The sequence below is a fragment of the Anthonomus grandis genome, chromosome 1 (assembly GCF_022605725.1).
Source record: "Anthonomus grandis grandis chromosome 1, icAntGran1.3, whole genome shotgun sequence".
Taxonomy (NCBI): Eukaryota; Metazoa; Arthropoda; class Insecta; order Coleoptera; family Curculionidae; genus Anthonomus; species Anthonomus grandis.
The window spans coordinates 39,106,139-39,118,620 of record NC_065546.1 but is presented as its reverse complement, the minus strand read 5'-3'; the positions used below and the strand labels follow the sequence as shown (position 1 = coordinate 39,118,620).

The following is a 12,482-nucleotide window of genomic DNA, read 5'->3' as shown; positions in this document are numbered from 1 at the left end:
TGCATAGAAACAAACTTCGGATCTTCCATTAAAAAGCTTCACGATGAGTGAATATCTTGGCCTAAGACAGACCAAAAAGTTAGACTAAAGAGTAGCCATAACGGAGCAGGTGGACACCGTAAAAGCTAAATAAATAACCGAATTATATGCTCATTCTGGCACCATGCATTTCAAAAGAAATATAATAGGATTTATAAGGAATTTACCTTTACCTTTTCACCCATACTACGGCCCCTTATCGACCAACCAAAACCATGAGAAGGGTTCCTGGCTTTTCTTTTAAAGATGAGGTTTTATTAAGCTTCCCGCAAAAATTAGGTAAAATGAGGAGCCACCAAAAAGATAAGAAAACCTAGCTTACTAACAGGTGTAAATCCCTTAACCCAGATTACGATTTTCTAGCCAAATTTTCAACAAGTTCTTTATTTAAATTAATGTCTTAAATTCCAAATAATACAACATGTAGTCGACTTAAGAATAATAAATTTGACTTACGTTTCTAGAAAAATTTGAATATTTTCATTAAAAAAAGAGTAGTTTCATATTTTAACGCAAATATATTAATCGAAGAATATCAAATTATATTTTTAAAGTTATTCTTTTAACTTTTTAGATAGTTTAAAAGCGTACACAATATTATACAGGGTGTTCATTTGAAAACTTCCCACCACGGATTTATCGAAAACCACTGTTTCAAAAAAAACGCCGAAATCGTCAAAAGGTTTGTCAAGGGGAACAACTTTCTAACCTAAAATTACTTCACCCCCTTTCACCCATTGCCCCCCAGGGTCATCCTCTTAAAAATTTTAAATGGCAAGGGGTATCGAGTAATAGCTTGTTTGAAAGGTCTTTCGAAGTCTTTTATTTTGACGTTTGATTTTTTTAAATCGGTCGATCCGTTTTCGAGAAAATTAGAAAAATCTTTGTTTATCTTAATTTGTTCAGAAAGAAAACAAAAACATGAAAATATCAGTTTTTATTTCAATAAGTGTTCAAAATGTTGCCCGTTTTTGGCCAAACTGATGCGTTGACGAAGTTCATCCAAACTTTCAGGTTGGGGAGTAAATACAATAGATTTCTAGCAGGCCATTCTATAGGCCACCCTCTCCCTATTCATTTATCTGGAAACTCGTCGTCTAGCCATTGCCGAACGGGAAGAACATAGTGAGGAGGAGCGCCGTCTTGCTGGAAATATAGTTCAGCCTCATCAAGTATAGGGTTTCCATCATCATCGATTTGGTTTTCAATGGATTCAGTGATAAGCGGATTGATGGTTTTTTCCAACATATCCAAATAAATGTCTCCATTTAAATTTCCGTTAATAAATAATAGCCCAATCACTTTATTTCCTAAAATGCCTGCCCATACATAATTTTTTGAGGGTACTGGGTATGCCCTTCTACAAATTCATGATGATTTTCATTGCTCCAATATCTACAGTTATGTCTATTAACAAATCCATTTAGATAAAATGTGCATTCATCGCTGAAGCAGATATTCTTTAGATGAATAGTATTATCATTAATCGCTTCAGTAATTTTTTCACAAAACTCAACTCGCCTATCGAAATCGTCTTCAGTTAACTCTTGCAATATTTTCAATTTGAATGGATAAAATTTATGAAGTTTGGTAACTGTGTGAACAGAGCCTAATGAAACACCAGTGGCAGCAACAATTTTGCGTAATGAAGTATTAGGATTTATTCCAAAATGACCCAAAACTTCAACTTGAGCGGCTTCATCCAAAATTCGCCGATGATCACGTTTTTTATTTGCAACAGATCCAGTGTCAGTAAACTTAGTAACAAGGTCCAAACATACCTATGCGAAGTTATCTTCTCCGGATGTCTGGCGTTGCCGTGACGGCAGTTTGCCGAGCACATTGATTTTGGGCACCATAAATTAGAATAATTTCCACTCTTTCGGCTAGTGTGTAAACCATTTTGGAAGTAAAATCTTCAATTCAACAAAAATACATTTTCACTATTCCAAGACTGTCACAAATGTAACTGACGGCAAAATAAATTCTTTATTTTCCTTGGCAACTATAAATAACTAAGCAGGTATAACAATAAATACAGTTCGGATATCTGTGCTGATGAAAAGAATGCGGAAAAAAATTCAGGTTGTTATTGAGTTTTTTCCACATCTAATCTTCGGAATTGCTGCTTATGTTGGTAGTTTCCGTTTTAAATTATAAACGAATTGTAGATTTGGTAAACCCTAACGGGCAACATTTTGAACACTTATTGAAATAAAAACCGATATTTTCATGTTTTTGTTTTCTATCCGAACAAATTAAGATAAACAAAGATTTTTCTAATTTTCTCGAAAACGAAACGACCGATTTAAAAAAATCAAACGTCAAAATAAAAGACTTCGAAAGACCTTTTAAACAAACTATTACTCGATACCCCTTGCCATTTAAAATTTTTAAGGGTATGATCCTGGGGGGCAGAGGGTGAAGTAATTTTAGGTTAGAAAGTTGTCCCCTTGACAAACCTTTTGACGTACGTATTTCGGCGTTTTTTTTAACAGTGGTTTTCGATAAATCCGTGGTGGGAAGTTTTTAAATGAACACCATGTATATATTTTAAAAGAATATTTAGGATAAGTTGGATTTTATTTTCTTAAAAATCACTTACATTCACCAAAATTGTACTAAAAGCAAACTTATTGCTAATTTCTTAAAATAAAAAAGTTCAATGATTTTCAACATTTAAAAAAAAAAGACCTAAAAATTATATCTCAAGGCACGAACAATACCCGAAGGCTATCGAATAACGAGACGAGGTTCAAAACTCAACGTGAAATAGCAGAAAGATCGTAGGAGATTTTAATTATGTGAAAAGAGGTCCTAATCAATTATGAGCGGCCGGAAAATAAAAGAAAAGAGACGGAACGAGAACCGCTCGCGGCTATCGTCCTTGTTTGTTCCGAGAGGCAACGCAAACAAAATAGAATTCCCAAATTTATTTAAAATGATGTAGGCCAAACGGCCCGGAGGGGCCTCGCAGAACCGACGAAACGAAGAATCGAAATTAGAGTCGCTAAGGTTCCCCTTTCGTCCCCTCAACCTTCGGGTGTAGATTATATATTTATATATAACTTCAATCTCTTGCAAACCCGAATTTTAAATGGTTAAATTTTTGGCAAAAATGCTTTATTCATAAGCGCTTCTACTTCTCATAATATGTGGCAATAACTGCGGAGTATAGCCTAGAGTTATGACAAATCCATCTGAATGAAAAAAAAATCCTTTATTAATAGCACTAGGCTAGCATCAAGTTCATACATTGGTTTAACTATTTAATAATAATAAATTATATTATTGTTCCAATTAATTATAACAATTTTGCAAATACAAAATAAATATATAAATGAAACAAATGGCCTTTATAGTCAGCTTCTCTCCAAAAGGAGAGGCTATTAAAGCCGTAGAAAAATTCTAAGCCGTACTTACATTTAGTTACCTAACCTAAGCCTAATAAAACCAAATACATTAATGAAAAGCTAGATGACTCGGTCCATTATGTTAAGCGGTACAGAGATAATACATGGTAAAACTATTCACCTCTGGTCAGAATTTTTTTTTTTAAATCGTATGTATATAATATCTTATTTTCTCTGAAATACCTTTAAACCCCCATAAAAACTCATTCACTGAGAAGCTGCTGTCTGATCCTTCTTTTGAAACAGAATAAAGATCTGTTAAAATGAGTAACTTGAAATTTATTTACGGTTAACGCTATGTTATAAGAGAATCTTCTTTTAAAAAGTTCCTTATTGTGCTTGGGGATCGTAAGGATGTGCTTTCTACGTATATTTATATTATAAACATCAGTTCTGTAAACAATCTTCCTACTGAGATAGATAGGACACTGAAATTTAATGATGTTATAAAACAGACAAGCCGAGTGCAGTACGCGCCTATTGAACATTGACAACCAACTAAGTTCTTTAAGCTTATGTGATACGTGTTGTTCACGTTTTATGCCACATATAAAACGTATGCATGAGTTTTGAACCTTTTGCACTCTCCGGGCCTGTGTTGTATCCAGAAAAGGACCATAAACACTATCCATGAAGTTAAAGTGCGTCACATAGTTCAATTTTGGTTTTCTTTTCTAAGTAAAGCCTATGAGGAAAAAGAGATTTAAGGGCGCAGTAGGATTTTTTAATACAACCTGTTATGTGTTCGGTAAATTTTAGTTTAGTGTCACAAATTAAACCCAGATTTTTAGTGGAATTTTTAAAAGAAATATTAGCGTTTCCGATACTTAGATCCAACTGACTCGAGATATTTTCACGTAGTTTATCATTACAAAATAATAAAGTCACCGATTTCAAGGGGTTCAACCTCAGCATGTGATCTGCGGACATCTCACAAAGCGCTCGAAGATCCGTATTTATTCTAAGGTTAGCCTCTGTCGCATTTTTTTGCTTAAAAGAGTATCAAATTGAGTGTCGTCGGCATATAAATGATAATCATAATGGCGAATTGAATTAATAAAATTAGACGTGTAAATTCTAAAAAGAAGAGGGCCCAAGACACTTCCCTGTGGGACATCTGAGTGTAAGGTCATTACCTCAGAGTACTTCCCATCAACTAATACTCTCTGCGTCCTGTTACTTAGAAAAGATTGAATCATAGATTGGGCATTAAACCGAAAACCAATATAAACTAAAATACCAATGAAAATAATAGTAAACTAGTAATATAATAATTATACTTTGTTAGTATAATTATCTTTGAAAATACTCAACAAAACATCATGATTTAATAAGTCAAAAGCTCGTGAATAGTCTAGAAGTACCAGAATGCTAGCTTTGCTGTTATCCAATTCCCCATTAATACGGTCCGTAATCTCAGCCAACGCAGTTGTACAACTATGTCCACGTCGAAATCCTGACTGCTTTTCTGGCAAAATATTATTACTTGAAATAAAGACAGAAATTTACATTGCCATAACTTTCTCTAAAATTTTGAACATAGCTGGTAGGATATAAAATAGATCTTAGCTGTCCATAGTCATCGGGCTGATTTACTTTTGGAAAAGGAATAGCAATGGCCGACTTCCAAGCACTCGGAAATGTTGATAATCGTAAACAATAATTAATTAAATTTAATATAAGGAATGATAAAGGGGCAGCACAATATTAAAATAGTACTGTTTATATCATCGCTTCCAGAAGCCTTAGATTTCATCCCAAGCACAGTATTGGAAATTGTATCCTCTGTTACCTTAATGAAAAAGAATTCCTGATTGACTTTTTTATTATTCTTGTAAAATTCTAGAAGGTCTTTGTTAGGAGCAGAGTTTAAATTTGTTGTGCTAACAAAATGTGAATTGATCTCGTTAGGCTATTTTAAATGAGTCGGAAGTGAATGCCCAATGTTGAGGTAAACGTGTAAGGCGAAACCGATTTAGTGCACCATTACTTAGTCTTTTTAATAATTTAAGATTATCAGTAAACCACGGACAGTATGGTTTAGAATCAACTTGTTTTATTATTTTAAGAAGTGCATGTTTATTAATTAAGTTAGTTAATTTAGTGGAAATATAATTAACTTTTTCATCCATTGTATCCAAAATATAAATAGCATTTTACTCAATTCCTTCCAAGTCCTGCTGAAATTGATTCATATTAATCCTTTTGAAATTTCTAAAAGTTACATTAATACTGTCTGATGGAATATAACAATTAAAGTTTTAATATATTGCTTACATTCCCTTTTAAAGCTGTTTATATTATTACAGCTCCTTACTTAATCCGGCAACTCATTGTATTGTTTTAAACCTTTAAAATATGAACTATTTTGACCTGCACCAGTATTTACCCTGTCTATGTAAAAATTATCCTTTATCTTGTATTGTGTTGATCAATGTCACTAACAAACTTACAGTTTCCTACTAAATAACTTGGAACTAAGTAGTGTAACATTTTATAAATAAATATCATTATGTTGTAAGTGACACAATGATATTTATTGCGTATGTATTTTTTGATTATACTCATTGGCACAGTTTAACATTTCTGTTCTCCTTGTATAACGACTGCAACCAAGAATAATTTTTAACGCCCTATTTTGTTTTTTTTTTTGTAGTAAATCGATTTCGGAGTTATTCATTAAAAATAAAGATGAGGAGCAATGATTGTCTCGTATACAGTTAGTGTGGCTCACACACTTAATTTTTTTGACAGACGACCTAAAATATTGTTTTTTTTTTGCTAATTTGTTTGTTATGTAGTTAAAATGGTTTAAGAATGTTAGATTTTCATAAATTATACAACCTAAGTATTTAAACTTATCGACATATACTATAACTTGTTCGCTAATTAACACATCATGTACGATGTACATATGTTTATATTAATATATTTATTTTTTATAATCATGGATTTTATCTTTTGAATGTAAGGCTGTAGACCATTGTTGTTTAATCGCTGATATATATTTTTAAGTTCATTAATAAAAGTTTCTATTATTTGTGCTGCACTGGATCATTATCTGATCTGAATTATCTGATCTGCACAAAGTTGAATTTTACACTTACGAACTACCTTTACAATGTCATTTAAGTACAATATAAATAAAGTGGGGCCCAAGAATGTCCTCTGTTGTACACCATATACTGTTTCTTTGGTAGAGGAGAATTTTCCATTGAACTTGGTCACCTGTTGGCGAACCCTTAAGTAGTCCCCAAACCATTTGAGGATATGCTCACCCATGCAATACTTTTGTAATTTCAGTAGTAGCAACTGTCTATCAATGGTTTCAAAAGCACGTTTGAAGTCCAAAAAGAGAACCCCTATTAGGTTTCTATCCTTCAATGCTTTTTTCCAATTGAAAAGAACTGTTTGTAAAGCACTTTTACATGATATTTTTTTTCTGAAACCCGCTTGGTATACACTAAGTATATTATTTTCTTCTATATAGTTTACAATTTGTGGATTCACACGCATCTCGAGTAGCTTTTCATAGGGTGGAACCATGTTTATAGGTCGAAACTCTTCACATTTGTTTGTCCCACTAATTTTCTCAATTGGGACAACAGTGGTTAGCTTCCAGTTTTTCAGAAATGTGCCAGACTCCAGGCTTTGGTTAATTACATTCAGCATTTTATCTCCAATTACTCTTCAAATTACATTTTTAAGTTTTACAGTAATACCATCGGTGTTGCTTTCTTTATTTTCCATAAGACTCATAATTTTTCTTAATTTAGATAATTCTTACTTGCAAAATTGATCCAGCTCATGTTCACACATTATATTTTGTATAACATCTTCATTAGTTTTATTTCTATAATACCTATATTTATAGAAATAAAACTAATGAAGATGTTATACAAAATATAATGTGTGAACATGAGCTGGATCAATTTTGCAAGTAAGAATTATCTAAACTAAGAAAAATTATAAGTATTTTTTGCTATTTCTTTAATACTATCCAGAAAGAAATTATTAAAACTTTCACAGAGATCCTTTTCTTTAACAATCACATTATTAAATATTATTTCCTTTTTATTTTCAACATAACCGCTATGGCTAATTACTTTTTTTAACGATTTCCATATTTCTTTAGAGTTATTTTTTACTTCATCAATTTTACGATTGTAGTAACTTACTTTAGCTGATTTAATGAATGATACTACTTTATTTCGTTGCCTTGAGTAGTTGTTCCAATCTTCCTCGGTTTTGGTCCAAATAGCTTTTTTGTATAAGTTATCCCGTGTTCTTAATTCATTTTCTATATCCGGATTCCACCACATTTTTTTATGACTTAGTTCATTTATATTTAATGTTAGTTCAGAAATTACCTCATTTAAAGTCACTATCATATGATTTATTAGACAATCAGCTAAAGTATATGTATCTGTACAATCTGATGGCTATACTATTTCCATTAGTTTGAAGTTTTCAAGAAAATTTGTGGAGTTTAGTTGTTTAAAATTTCTGTATGTTATAGTTACATTATAACTTTTCTGTTGACTAAGAGGTAAAAATACATTAATAATTAAATGGTCTGTAATTTTGGGAGTATCTAGCACTTCTTGCCTTAAATCCTCGTTATTTGTTAGAAGAAGGTCAATTTTTGTTGAAGATGTCGGTGTTATCTGGGTATAAGTGTTGACTAATTGATATATTTCATAACTATTTATTGAATTGTTTAATTTATTGGCATAAACGCTATTGTTTTTTAAATCTATATTAAAATCTGTCAGCATTAGGATGCCACATTCCTAGTTTCGGGTTTTCTAAGCAATCCTCTAATTTTTCTATAAATGGGGAAATGATAAAAACAATATATGAATCGATGTAAGCAGAAAGGGCACATGTCAAAAAAACACTTTTTTTTGCCATTTTTGGGAAACCGATAAAAACTGTTTTTTCTTCAAATTAAGTAAAATTATTAATATTTAATGTTATAAGTGATTTGTAGTTTGAATAGCACGATTTGTCTCCCTATATTTTAAATTTAAAAATTGATTTTAGCTCCCCCAGAAGACCTTGAAAGAATTGACGTGTGCCCTTTTTGCAAATAATGCTATTTAGTAAATTTAAAAAAATATATTAATTTTTTTTAATACAGCTTTAGTTATGTAAAGTACAAGTCAAAAATAAAAAGCTAATTTCACTCGAAGAGTACAATGTTTTGAAAAAACTAATCTTCGGATCACTCATTGATTGTTGATTGTAGGCCACTGAAGAATAGCATTAAAATATGGTCTGTGTTCTTCTGCAACAAAAGCAGTGCATTTCCTTATATGCTCCATTTTGTTGGCCTTAATAGGAACTTTTCCTAAGGGATGCGCAAGGCTCGTTGGCAAAGTTGGGCAGGCCATTCCAGGTTATGATATATTAAATGTATGTGACACCATACCGTCAGTAAAAGGATAGGCTTGAACAGTGTCTTTTTGTTAGGATGTGTATTTAAAACATAAAAAGGTGCTTGTTTGAAAGTTGACCTTTTCGTTACGAGGAAAATGTTTTGTTTCTTCAGAGACACAGGTTTTTTTATAAAATTTTTCCCACCAGTTTTTGAAATCTAATACGTCACTTGTTGCAACCTCTTTGACTGAAACGTTTGTATTATTTTTTGTACTGGTAATAATAATCGTGGAGATCTCGTGAATGATGCATATTCTATCATGTTTCCGTAAATGTTTTTTCACCAACGCGAAGTCCCTGTCACACGGAAGAAATGAATGCCCCCTAACTGGGAAAAAGTGCCAAATTATGCTAAATTTACCAGAATCTGTGAGAGCCAAAAGCATCCTGACCATAGTATGATTCTTGTTTTGGCCCCAGAAGTTATCACTGTAAAGATGAAGCTTCGATTGATTTTCCTTGAATTCATTCCAGATATTCGAGAACAAATGTACAAATTTCGTCAGCTGTTTTCTTTGCCTGTCCCTCGTGGTAAACGTACATCCTGGATTTATTTGTCTTAAGATTGTGAATACAAAATATGGACACAGTAAGCTGGTAGTAGTAAAATACCTCACCCACAGGCGTTGTGGATAACTGGACATTTTGCATGAAATCGAAGGCCAATGACAGAACTTGGTCTTTATTTTCCTTTTCTTCAATATCTTTGGTTATTTTTGAATAAAATTTTTTAGCCCTTCGTTTGTGAACTATCAATTCTGCGACGGCAGTACGCTTGGCCGTGTCATTCAAATGTTGGTCTTTTATTTTGTTATTTAGTAATTCACAAGTCGAACAAATATCAACTTGTGGTCTTTCGAAAGAGAGATTAAAATTTTCACGGAAAAATCATCTGTAAAATGAAAAGCTTACCTTTTGGTGTGGATACTTCTCTAGGTAAAGCTGATGCATTTTTGTCTAATTCAAATAATGTTTTTCACGTCCTGAATAGTGGCTGATTTTTGTAGGAAATGATTGTATGTGTTCCTTTACACAATTCCGAATTTCTTCCGACAAAGTATTAGCACTTGTCATTTTTCCGCGTAAGTCATTCGGTGACTTGCCTTATGAGGATAAGGTGTTAATTCTCCTGATGCGTTTGTACGTGATAGCATATAAATTCAAAAATGCTTTAACACAAATTTCTACTTTGGAACTTCCTTTAAATGAGTAGTACTTGAAACTTTTTGATTTGGGTTTATTTTTGGCACCTGGTCGAGGACGCCGCTGCTTTACTTCCATCATATCCACAAGACCCTGTAGAAAAATGTCTTGTTCGTTTTTAAAGCTTAAAGTATAAAATCGTTGAAAAATCGCCAATCTATCTGCATTAAAGAACTTTTCAGAGCATTTCATTCTACAACTAAATAATGAAATTAACCGATGTGCCAAAAATACTATAAAAGAACCTATCTGCAAAGGACTCCATTATTAATTTTTTTCTCACAAACATCTCTTCCTTTACTGTTTTTATAAGACTTTCTTTCCAATCTTGCCTTTTTCTGTATGTTGCGAGCATACTTAGAAGGCTCTGCTTTTCGTCTTTTATTTGGTGTTCATTCAGAATAGTCAAGGTTGTTGATTATGTTATATCCATCTATTTTTATTTCATTTTGAGTAAAGTCCTTTGTTATGTGAGTTTCGGATACACACAAAATCAATGGTTTTACATCTTTTATAAACCATTCCAGTTGAGTTTTTTGAGTATTCAGACATTGTATATTTAGGTATATTATTTGTGCCTTTAATTTATTTTTTGATTGCTATTTTTGGCTTGGATAAATAATATTTGGATAGTTTATTTTTTGCTCTATTTGATTATAGACTCTTTTATACATGGCACAGTTTTTATCATAAACATTTTGATCAAAACTTATGTTTGATATTTTTAGGACTTCAGCTGCATATTTACAATTTGCACAATTAATAATACTTGATTGACATTCCTCAAATCCGTGATTACCAGCACATTTTCCACAAATGACATTTTGAGATTTGCATTCTTTTGCAAGATGTCCAAATTTGTAGCATTTAAAACACTGTATGACATTTATGTAGTCAAAGCACTTGTATGACTTCCAACCAATAGACAATTTATCTCTTTTTTGCATAAGACTGTATGTATTTGGATCTACTTCTAAAATGACACTTTCCTTTCCTCTTTTCCCTTTATATAATTATATTATGTGTTACGACTGATATTTTCGGTTCGGGCATATCTGTGTTTATAGCATTCTGATAAACAATTTTCTCTTAAAAAACTTCCTCATTATGTAGGAGTTTTTCTTCTATGTTTACAATTTTTACTTGACTTTACAATGGAGCTATGTAAATTAAAATGAGCTATGTAAAAAAAAATGATTAGATGGACGTGATCGACAAGGTTGAATAAGCGCTATTGCCGGGTGATAAGGCTAGTAACGTCTTGACGTATATAAATTAAATTCTCTTTATGTCATTGTCGTACTGTAAAATCGATTTTTTTATGAAGATACAAGTACTACAGATGACAGACATCATTTCATTATGATCGTCAAACATACTTGGGACTGAAATAAACTCACGTATTGAAAAATAAACAGAGTGGTTTTTTAGCAATTTTGGAAGATTCTACTACATTTCAATTAACTATAGCCTTGATTTTTTTGACAAATTATTTTTTCTACGTAAAGGTGATTATTACAGACGAAGGACATCCCTTTTTTACGATCGTTAATCATACTTGTGACAGATACATGTCAAAAAATGAAGAGAGTGAATATTTAGCAGTTTTTTGAGATTCTACTGCATTAAATTCTTTAACTATAGCTTCAATTGCCTTGACAAGTCATTTTTTTTATGTAGATATAATCACGACTGATGAGGAACATTATTTCATTATGATCTTCAATCAAACTTGACTGAGATAGATTTTCATGTCAAAAAGTGGATTTTTGCCAATTTTTTAAGATTCTACTATATTTCGTTCCTCAACTATAGCCTCAATTGCCTTGACAAGTCATGTAACGAAGTTACTAAATTTTCTGTAATTCTCTTATTTATCTATAGAATTTCTCGGTTCTTGTTCCAACTTAAATTAATAATTTTCAAGATTCATATTGACAACTAAAATTTGCCCAGTAAAGTTAGGAAAGTTTCTATTTTGTTAATAAACGCGCGACCGCGTTAATTATTAATTTATCACCGCGTTAATACCTCAGTACCGTTCGTGTCCGTACCACCACTACTGTTACCGCGTTTACTAAGTACCGCGCATGTCCGTGCTCTATATAACGCGATGCACTGTAGTGTTACCAGACGTACCATAATTATGGAATTGTACCATAATTTTGCAACATTTTTTGCTTGCTCCATAACTTGTACCATAATCAGAAATGTACCATAGTTGTACCATAATTTTGTCTTTTTTTGGGTTTTATAAATTACTATGATTATTTTTTATATTAATATGATATGAACAATTTCGCAGTAAAATGCGAAATGTACATGAAAAATCCCATTAAACACAAAACTACATTAAGACACAACTCTTCTAAACGTCAACGTCAA

General features: G+C 32.1%; 1 pseudogene; it reads right to left on the bottom strand.

Annotated features, from left to right (window-relative positions):
- Positions 1-9,051: 9,051 nt before the first annotated feature.
- On the bottom strand, positions 9,052-12,239 carry LOC126734055 (uncharacterized; annotated as a pseudogene).
- Positions 12,240-12,482: the final 243 nt, after the last annotated feature.